The 9448-nt window shown below is 45.0% G+C and overlaps 1 protein-coding gene across 5 annotated transcripts in view; it reads right to left on the bottom strand.

Annotated features, from left to right (window-relative positions):
- The window catches only part of BRDT (bromodomain, testis-specific), a 64905-nt gene extending 58483 nt beyond the window's left edge, over window positions 1-6422 (bottom strand). Inside the window, exons 1-2 of one of the 5 annotated variants that reach the window (XM_011973471.1) lie at window positions 6101-6422; window positions 5824-5892 (exon numbers count right to left, since the gene is read on the bottom strand). The gene's annotated coding sequence lies outside the window, so the exon portion shown is untranslated. Of the gene's footprint in view, window positions 1-4028; window positions 4137-5823; window positions 5893-6100 lie in introns of those variants that run through there. The other 4 variants (XM_011973465.1, XM_011973476.1, XM_011973482.1 and 1 more) reach the window with 4 other exon arrangements.
- Between the last annotated feature and the right edge of the window lie 3026 nt (window positions 6423-9448).

The following is a 9448-nucleotide window of genomic DNA, read 5'->3' as shown; positions in this document are numbered from 1 at the left end:
CTGGGATTACAGGCGCCTGCCACCTCGCCCGGCTAGTTTTTTTTGTATTTTTTAGTAGAGACGGTGTTTCACTGGGTTAGCCAGGATGGTCTCGATCTTCTGACCTCGTGATCCACCCGTCTCGGCCTCCCAAAGTGCTGGGATTACAGGCTTGAGCCACCGCGCCCGGCCAGCAGAAAAGTTCTAAGGGGCAGTGCTGGAATGGCCTATTTCACAAAAGTCAAGGCATTACAGAAAATAAGAAAAATGACTCTACATTAAGATCCATGACATACAACTCAGGAAAAGCAGGCAGGGGGTGGGGGGTGGGAAGAGTCATGCTAGCCAAACTCAATTGGTTATTCTATATCAAATCTTGGTTTTAAAAATCAGCCATATTTCCAGCCAGAAAGGTGGCAAAGAGAAAGATCAGTCATAACAAACATTTTGAGACAACTAGGGAAATCTAGGGGATTGTTCATCTTGATAGATGTAATAGCAAGGTGTACAGAAAAAAAAGCTAAGTGTTGCTCAAAAATACTTGTGAAGTCATATCTGTAATATATCTTTAAAAGGCTTGTGGGAAGAAGGCTATACAGAAAAGCAAACATGGCAAAATGTTGACAACTGCTGATACACAGAGATGTTTTTTGTATTATTTTACCTTTCTCTATGCTTGAAAATTTTAATAACAGCCTTAAATACACTGTAATTGAGGGCCACAGACGGCTTGAACATGAATGGACCAAACATTAACAAATAATTCTGATATCATTGTCACTGGGCAAAACAATAGCTAATATTTGATAATCCGATTATCTTCTCAGTGGTGAATTTTCTGGATTTCTTGGCTGCAGGCCCTGGTTTCTAGTGTGAAGCTCACTGCCCAGCAATATATGACTAAAAATTTTCCTTTTTATAATTTATCCACTGTCATTACCCATCTTACTGCTTCAATTACTTTAATCTGTTTCTTTTAAACGTTTAAAAATGCGCTTATGTGGCTTTTTATACTTCGCAAATTTCTATGCTAGACAGCTGTCAATTTTACTATTTCACTTTCCCTAAAGCCTTTATGACTAATTTTAGCTCTTAATTTTTAATAACAAACGAAAAAGCCACCACAAGAGTCCTATAAAATAACCCAAAAGAGGTTTTTGTTGTTGTTTTGTTTTTAGGACAGAGTCTCACTCTGTCTCCCAGGCCATAGTGCCATGGAGCAATCTCAGCTCACTGCAACCCCTGCCTCCACAGCTTAAGAGATTCTCCTGTCTCAGCCTCCCTAGTAGCTGGGATTACAGGGAGGCATTATACTACACCAGGCTAATTTTTGCATTTTTAGTAGAGATGGGATTTCATCATGTTGGCCAGGCTGTCTTGAACTCCTGACTTCAAGTGATTCACCTGCCTCAGCCTCCCAAAGCACTTGGATTACAGGATTGAGCCACCATACCCAGATAATTTTCATCTTAATGGTGGGTCCTAATCACTTGTGAAGTATCAGAAGTAAACATGTTGGTTAATTTAAGGTTCTAAAAAGCACTTACACTCACATTCCAATGTGCCACCTTAAGGGGGGAAAAAAGTACAGAGTTACCATTATACTGGCAACTATAATCTGCAGTCTAACCCATCTAGGTGAAAGTCCTCTGTTTTTTTGTTTTGTTGAGACAGGGTCTTGCTTTGTCACCCAGGCTGGAGTGCACGATCACCGCTCACTGAAGCCTCGATCTCGGGCTCAAGCCATCCTCCCAAGTAGTTGGGATGACAGGTGCATGTCACCATACCTGGCTAATTTTTGTAATTTTTTTTTTAGTAGAGACGAGGTTTCACCGTGCTGCTCAAGCTGGTCTTATTAAATAACTCTTGGTCTCAAGTGATTCTCCCACCTCGGCCTCCCAAAGTGCTGGGATTACAGACGTGAGCCACCATACCCAGCCTCCACTATTGCTTCTAATGTTTATAGTGATTTGTCATTTTGTTATTTCTGCTTTCAAAACATTTTTTGCCCATGGATATTATCTCTAGAAAGATGGGTCATACACGGTAGCTCATGTCTGTAAACTCAACACTTTGAGAGGCCAAGGTGAGAAGAACACTTGAGTCCAGGAGTTCAAGACTAGCCTGGGCAACATAGTGAGATCTTGTGTCTACACAAAATACAAAAATTAACTGGGCATCATAGAGCACACCTGTAGTCCCAGCTACTCTGGAGGCAGAGGTGGGGGGATCACTTGAGCCCATGAAGTGGAGGCTGCAGTGAGCCATGATTGCACCACTGCACTCCAGCCTAAGTGACAAGAGTGAGAACTTGCCTCAAAAATAAAACAAAAATAAAATAAAATAAAATAAAATAAAATAAAAGCCAAGCATGGTGGCTCACACCTACAATCTCAGCACTTTGGGAGGCCAAGGCAAATGGATCACCTGAGGTCAGGAGTTTAAGACCAGCCTGGGCGACATGGTAAAACCCTGTCTCTACTAAAAAGACCAAAATTTGCCAGGTGTGGTGTCACATGCCTGTAGTCCCAGCTACTTGGGAGGCTGAGACAGGAGAATCGCTTGAATTCGGGAGGGGGAGGTTGCAGTGAGGTGAGATCATGCCACTGTACTCCAGCCTGGGCAACAGAGGGAGACTCGGTCTCAAAAAACAAACAAACAAAACAGGTAGGAGAAGAAAATGGTAAAAAAAAAAAAAAAAGATGTGTCATAAGCAGATGAAATCTAATGTCAAGAATTCAATATTGCATAGTAACCACTCATTACAACTGTTCAAAAACAATGTATCATAATTAAAAGTTCAATTCACTTTGTTGAAGACAATCACATAATAGTGTAGCCTCCCCTTGTTACATCAGTCTATGGTTCCATGAACAAATTACCTGAAAACCACATGCCTCTTCACCCCTCAGTAACTCTCAAAATAACCTTGGCAACTCTGAAAAGAATCTTTTTCTTGCTGTCACCCAGGCTAGAATGCAGTAACATGAACCCGGCTCACTGGAACCTCTGCCTCCCGGGTTCAAGTGATTCTCCTGCCTCAGCCTCCCAAGTAGCTGGGATTACAGACCTGTGCCACCATGCCTGGCTAATTTTTCTATTTTTAGTAGAGACGAGGTTTCACCATATTGGTCAGGCTGGTCTTTAACTCCTGGGCTCAAGCGATCCTCCTGCCTCAGCCTCCCAAAGAGCTGGGATTACAGGCATGAGTCACAACACCCAGCTGACAAATTTTTGAATTCCCTCAATGATTACTAACCACAAAGATGGATGTATTAAATTGTGTTGCCCTATGTGCATACTTGAGTCTCAGGAAACAGTACAGCATAGAACTAAAGAGCTGGAGGTAAAAAGTAACCTGGCCCTTGATGAGCTCATATACTAACTCTAAATCCTACAACATCAAATGAGCAGTCTCCAATCCAAGGGAGAAAATAGTTTCTGCAAACTTAGATCAGGCTTCAATTTGGGCCAGAGGTAATTAATAGAAATGAATTACAATGTTTATTCCTTACAATGACTCAATCTTCTCATTTGCTTCTCTCTTCAGTCTAAGGATGAGGCGCTTTTTCTATCTAGAACTCTTTTCCCAGGGACTCTAGATAACACTCCCCCTTCACCCCTGGAAGGCCCTTGGTCCCCCCGCTTTTTTTTTTTTTTTGGTAGAGATGGATCTCACTATGTTACCCAAGCTGGTCTTGAACTCCTGGGCTCAAGCACTCCTCCACCTGCCTCAAGCTCCCAAAGTGCTAGGATCACAGGTATGAACCATTATGCTGGTTCATCTTTTCTGTATCTTCAACAGATGTCCTGGTCCATCTTTTCTGTATCTTCGACATTTATCTACTAGCTTCCCTCCATATAAACTTTGTCAAGTCCCCTTTAAAATGCTTCCCTTAATCCTATCATTTTCTTGGGACCTCAATCTTTTCTTCCATACCTCATCCCAGAGCATCCTGAGAAACTACATTGTCTTTACAGCCTACTTCACACTTGGCTTTTCCCCAACATTCCTCTAAAACTCCTCTTACACTAAGATTAACACTTACCATACTAAATTGTTAAATCCAATGAATTATTTTTGACTCTTAACCTGACCTCCCAGGAACATCTGTCACTAAACTATTATGACTCTTAAAATGCTCTTCTGGTTTCCAGGATACCATTTTCCAAATTCTATTTGTTCATTCATTGAATATGTACTAACATAAAGCACCTACAAATGCGGCCAAAGCATTGAGCTAGAATTTGGGGATACAGTCTCTTTGCAGAGTTTTTTGTATTTTTTATAGAGATAGGGTCTCACTCTATTGCCCAGGCTGGTCTCAAACTCCTGAACTAAGGCGATCCTCTGACCTTGTCCCCACAAAGTGCTGAGATTACAGGCATGAGCCACTGCACCTAATTTTTTTTTTGTATTTTTAGTGGAGACGTGGTTTCGCCATGTTGGCCAGGTTGGTCTTGAACTCCTGGCTGCCCGACTCAACGTGCCAAAGTGCTGGGATTACAGGTCTGAGCCACCTCAACTTCCCTTTTCTGTCTTTTTTTTTGCGATAGAGTCTCACTCTGTTGCCCAGACTGGAGTGCAGTGGCACAATCTCGGCTCACTGCAACCTCCACCCCTCCAGGTTTAAGCAATTCTCTGCCTCAGCCTCTGGAGTAGCTGGGATTACAGGCGCATGCCACCACACCCAGCTAATTTTTTGTATTTTTAGTAGAGACAGGGTTTCAACATGTTGGCCAGGCTGGTCTTGAACTCCTGACCTCGTGATCCACCCTCCTTGGCCTCCCAAAGTGCTGGGATTACAGGTGTGAGCCACCGTGCCCTGCCCTTTTTTTTTTTTAATTCCATCTATACACCGTCCCTGGCCCCTGCAGCCCCGCCTCCCCACCTATGCCAATCTCAGCCACTCCAAAGTATCAAATACATGGGCACAAATGAATGCTCAATATAATTTAAATATTCGAGATACTTACTTTTTCTATTCTCCAATCAGCAAACCACTGCTTTTGTTCAATCACTAGTCACCATATGAATTATGCAACGGTGTTGCTTAAGATCACACAGTTCAACTCACTATCCTTCATGCTATATAAACCCCTTTATAATCTGCCCCCTTGGCCACCTTACTAGACTCATCTCTTCCTACTTCACCAATTCCCAACACTGTCAGCCACAGTGAAGCAGGGTACCTGTAGTACCAGCTAGTCAGTAGGCTTAGGCAGGAGAATCGCTTGAGGTCCGGAGTTGTAGTGGGCCATGACAGTGCCTGTCAATAGCCCCTGACTCCAACCTGGGCAACACAGCAGGCCCATTTTTTTTTTTTTTTTTTTTTTTTTGAGACGGAGTCTCACTGTCATCCGGGCTAGAGTGCAGTGGCCTGATCTCAGCTCACTGCCACATCCACCTCCTCCTGGGTTCAAGCAATTCTCCTGCCTCAGCCTCCCGAGCAGCTGGGACTACAGGCGCCTGCCATCATACCCAGCTAATTTTTGTATTTTTAGTAGAGACGGGGGCTTCATTACGTTGGCCAAGCTGGTCTTGAACTCCTGACCTCAGGTGATCCGCTTGCCTCCGCCTCCCAAAGTGCTGGGATTACAGGGGTGAGTCACTGCGCCCGGCCTCTTCTATCTTAATTCTTAATACAGGCCAGTGAGGCCGTATTGGGCCTTGAGGTAAGGCCCACCACAATTCTGCAGTACCCAGAAGACGGTTCAGCATGTTCCAGGGGCTTAATAAAGTTAGTTGAATAAATAAATGAAGCAAGAACCCGAACTTCCCCGTCCCAAATGACCACTTGGAGAATAAACACAAAATGCCAGCTAAAGCTAAAAGCTCCGTACTTTCTCTTGCATTTCCAAAATTACAGTACAGGCAGCAGCGATCCACACCAGTCCAAGACCTAAGAGGAACTACAAAGACCATGAGTATATTTCAAAATGGGAGGCGTCAGTTGGACAACTGGACCTCCCACTCCCTCGCCCCAACCTTCTCCTTCCCAGCCCTCCCTTGAAGAAAAAACCAGACATTTAGGGGGAAGGAGGGAGAGAGAGAAAAAGATTCCTTGGGGGCAACGAGCCTGAAGTTGGTAAGGCCAAAGGAAAGTCACTGGCAACTCACCTGGGCTGCAGGCACGAAGTCGGGGTGGCCTTCTCAACTGCCCGGACTGTCGTACGATGTTGATGGGGTGGGGGAGCGGAGAGGGGAAAAAAACGGTTGTTCCCACCCAAGGCCGCACCTCGGGGCCGGCCTAAGGCAACACCCCCTATGGAGGGTACATTACCTGTAATGTTACCTGTATATTACAAAACGGACCGTACGTGACTGCCCCTTTTTGGCCGCACAAAATTAAGCGGCGCAGGCCAACAGTTCTCCGCGGTTCCTCGCTGCCAGTTTTTGTTGTAATGGCGGCCGCTAGGCGACTGCGACAGGCGCCTTTATAGGAGACCCCCCGCGGGCGGTCTGCCCATTGGTCTGAACCTGTCACGTGACCACACCTACCCCCGCCCCGGGCGGTGCAAAAAAGGTGTAGGAGTCTGAGCTGGGCAGCTCAGGCCTCATAGGGCAGGCAGAGTGGGTTGGGGTCATTGCTGTGCAGAGAGCGGGCGTTTGCTGTTAATACAACGTTTTCACTAATCAGTTAGCCTAGTAGAGGTTCTTGAGTTTTGGCTTCTGATGTTTTCGTCGTTTTCACACTTTTTTTTCCAGCCTTCTCCAGAGTTCCTGTCTCTTGCACGTAGTGAGTGCTTGATCAATATTAAGTAGCAGCTGAGGCTGGAGACATGCTCTCATTGGTTTTAAAGTGGCAATTTAAGAGCTGTTTCGCAACAGCTGCGTGCTGATAAGTGAGTGATTTAGGATTTTGAGTCTTCGCAACTACCTCTTGATGGTTTGCAGATACTTTAAGGGTGCTAATATGTGTCAGAAAAATATATTTAGTACAGTAGTTTCCCTTAGGATCAAATAGCAAACAACCCTTCTGAATTCCTAATACTCATTCCCAGTGGATGGATGGGAAGGGGAGGGCAAAAACGGCTGACGAGCTGCTCCCAAATCCGGCCAAAAAGCCATCGATTGCCAGTTTCCTGAACCGGAAGTCTGGGGGCCATTAACAGCTTGACACGTCTTAATTAAATCACTTTGGTGTGGGAGGAAAGAACCAAGTGTTCACAAGAAAGCAACACACTTCATCTACTTACTAGACGTCACATAAATACCTGGATTGGCAAGCACTTTTTGTTTAGATTTAATTTTCGTGTTCTTGTTTGTGTTAGTTTAAAATAGTATTCATGGTGTGGCTGCAGGCGCCTGCAATGCCCGTTACTGGGGAGGGTAAAGCGGAAGGCTTACTTAATCCCAGGAGTTCAAGGCCAGCCAGGGCAACAAAGTGAATAATAGATTAAATAGAGATTAGATATAGAGATTATTTTATCGTTCAGGAAAAGAGTAGATGGGTACAGATTTAGGGTGTGACTCTCATATCATGAAAAGTCTAAAGGAAGTCAAGGGAAATGAAAGAGAGGAATGACTCAGTACAAAATTTGCCCCAACTATCAACTTTTGACCCTCCTTTTTTGACCTGAGAATTAGTGGCAGGGAGACACGCACACTTTAGGTAAAGAAGACTGAGGGTGTAATCCCAGCACTTTGGGAGGCCGAGACGGGTGGATCAGGATGGTCAAGAGATCGAGATCGAGACCATCCTGGCTAACCCGGTGAAACCCCGTCTCTACTAAAAAATACAAAAAACTACCCGGGCGAGGTGGCGGGCGCCTGTAGTCCCAGCTACTCGGGAGGCTAAGGCAGGAGAATGGCGTAAACCCGGGAGGCGGAGCTTGCATGCAGTGAGCTGAGATCCGAACGCTGCACTCCAGCCTGGGCGACAGAGCGAGACTCCGTCTCAAAAAAAAAAAAAAAAAAAAGAAGACTGAGTGATTTTTTTTGAGATTCAGTCTTGCTCTGTGGCCCAGGCTGGAATGAAGCAATGCAATCATAACTCAAGATAGTCTTGAACTCCTGAGCTTAAAGATCCTCCTACCTCAGCCTCCCCAGTAGCAGGGACTGTAGGCTCAGAACACTACACTGCCTTCTGAACGATCTTTTAAAAAGCTAAATCTCAGGCTGGGCACGGTGGCTCCTGCCCGTAATCCCAGCACTTTCGGAGGCTGTGGGGGCCGGGGGGCGGTGGGGGGATCATGAGGTCAGGAGTTCAAGACCAGCCTGACCAACATGGTGAAACCCTGTCTCTACCAAACATACAAAAATTAGCCGGGCGTGGTGGGGTGGGCCTGTAATCCCAGCTACTCAGGAGTCTGAGGCAGGAGAATCACTTGAACCTGGCAGGTGGAGGTTGCAGTGAGCTGAAATCGTGCCACTGCACTCCAGCCTGGGCAACAGAGTGAGACTCCATCTCAAACAAACAAACAAACAAACAAACAAAAAGGTAAATCTCATCATGTTACCACCCTTAAAACCTTTCAATTACTTTCCATTATTTTTAGGATAAAAAGCAAACCCCTTAAGATGAACTACGAAGTCCTACATGCCTTCAGCTCCAACTACACCTCCAGTGGTGTCCCCATCTCCAGCCAGTGACCTTCCGGCTCTTTCCAGGACCCTATCTTTTGTCTCTGGACTTCTACGGTTGGCTCTTTCATCCTTCCTCCAATCCCACACTGATTCCTCAACTCTCAGGCTAACGTCATTTCCTCAAGGGGGCCTCCACTGGATTAGGTCTTCCTGTTAAACACTCTTATTACAACCTAATTAAATAGCACTAATTCCAATTGTATAGCCAGTGGTATATTTAATGTCTATTTCCTGCACTAGACAGTATGTACCGTAAGTGCAAAGTATCAAAAACCTTTAAAATGTATTATCATTGAGTAAATTACCCTTCAATCCTTCCTTTTTTTTTTTGAGACAGGGTCTTGCTCTGTCACCCAGACTGGAGGGCAGTGACATGATCATGGCTCACTGCAAACTCCACCTCCTGGGTTCAAGCTATTCTCCTTCCTGCCTCAGCCTCCCAAGTAGCTGGTACCACAGGCATGCGCCACCACACCCAGCTAATTTTTTTGTATTTTTAGTAGAGACGGGGTTTTATCATGTTGGTCGGGCTGATCTTGAACTACTGACCTCAAATGATTCGCCTGCTTCAGCCTCCCAAAATGCTGGGATTACAGGTGTGAGCCGCTGCACCAGGCCCTGCCTGGGTGTTAATGACTCTGGCAAATTAGATTTGAATTAAGGGGATAGGGAAAGTAACAAGACCAGATTTGAAGTTTATTTTGTTTTCTGTTATTTTTGTTTTATTTTTTTAAACTTGAAATGGCTGCAAAAATGGAGAATATGGAGAATGAGTTTATTTGGGAGGTAGGCCTCCCCACCAGGATTTGGTATTAGATTAGATGTAAAGATGGCTTGGGTTGCATTGAGCATTTGGAGAATGGCACCATTTACTGAAAG

The sequence above is a fragment of the Mandrillus leucophaeus genome, unplaced genomic scaffold (genome assembly GCF_000951045.1).
Source record: "Mandrillus leucophaeus isolate KB7577 unplaced genomic scaffold, Mleu.le_1.0 Scaffold1001, whole genome shotgun sequence".
Taxonomy (NCBI): Eukaryota; Metazoa; Chordata; class Mammalia; order Primates; family Cercopithecidae; genus Mandrillus; species Mandrillus leucophaeus.
This window is presented reverse-complemented; position numbering and strand designations above follow the sequence as displayed.